The sequence below is a fragment of the Vitis riparia genome, chromosome 11 (assembly GCF_004353265.1).
Source record: "Vitis riparia cultivar Riparia Gloire de Montpellier isolate 1030 chromosome 11, EGFV_Vit.rip_1.0, whole genome shotgun sequence".
NCBI lineage: Eukaryota > Viridiplantae > Streptophyta > Magnoliopsida > Vitales > Vitaceae > Vitis > Vitis riparia.
Genome location: NC_048441.1, coordinates 16,293,401 through 16,294,681, shown reverse-complemented (window position 1 = coordinate 16,294,681; position 1,281 = coordinate 16,293,401).

Sequence of the window (1,281 nt, the reverse complement as noted above, 5' to 3'; positions counted from 1 at the left end):
AAGATTGGTTTTTTTTTTTCATGTTATTTTGAATTAAAAAGACAATAAATAACTAATAAAATCAAATTTCTATTAAGAAAAATCCAAAATACAATATTTTGATTTTCTTCGTATTAAAGAATATGAAATTCCATCTTTTGAGTTAATCTTGATTGAAGGATGAAAGTCACATGTGTATTAAATCGAGTGCAATCTTAATCTGCAATCTTAATCTAAAGCTTGTTATGAGTTTAATCTTTTGTCTCGAGGAGTGAAAGAAGGATATTTGCTTTTGTTTGGTTTTTTTCTATGAATTTGTAAAACTTACGCTTGTAAGAACTATTTATCCTAATTAAAGATTATGGTTAATTTATTTTGAAGTAGAAAAGAGCTCCTTTATTTATAAGGCAAATTGGATAATATTTGTTTTTTTTGTTGCACACTTGGAAATTGACAATATTACTAGAAGAAATTCTCTTAATATAATTTGGGCCACCAAAATTTTTGGAATCTTAATTTATATAAAATATATTTAATTGAACATTAAATGTTTTAAAATAAAATTATGATTTAATTGTGTTAAAAAAATTATAAAATAAAAAGATTTTTTCTTCATGTAAAAATTTTAAAAATAAATAAAAGGGACAATTGTCTTTTGGACCCAGTTGGACCCAAAAATTAAGATTTGACTAATAAAAATTGCATAATTGATGTGGATGATATAAAATATGAAAAGACTAATATACATTTCAAAATCATTTTCTACCATAATATTTGATAAACTTTTTTATCTTAATTTTTTTAATAATTATTCTGAAATTTTATTATTTTTAGAAAACTATTTTAAAAAAATATATATATTATAAAAATATATCATTTAAAAAATTAATTTGATATATTTTCAGTTATTTTTTATATGCACAATTTAAAAAATATATATTTTTCAAAATGTTTTATTTTTAAATAATAATAATTTATTTATTTATTTATTTTAAAATAGTGTATTTTTTTTTCAAATTACTAAATTATATTAAATTTTATTGTGGTTTGCAAAAGGAAAAAAATTTAAATTAATGTTTTTCTACTCTTTTTTTTTATAGTTAATAAATGTCATTTTTGAAAAGATAAAAACTTCATATCTTTCTTTTCAATTTTCACACTTCCTCTACATCTTGGATTTAAATAGTGAACTTATACGTACCAAAGCTGAGCCAATAAGGTCCAAAACACAATTTTCCGTAATAAAATCCCATCCGCACGGAATGGGCTAAAGCTTGAGCCTGGATTCCACATTGGCCTGAA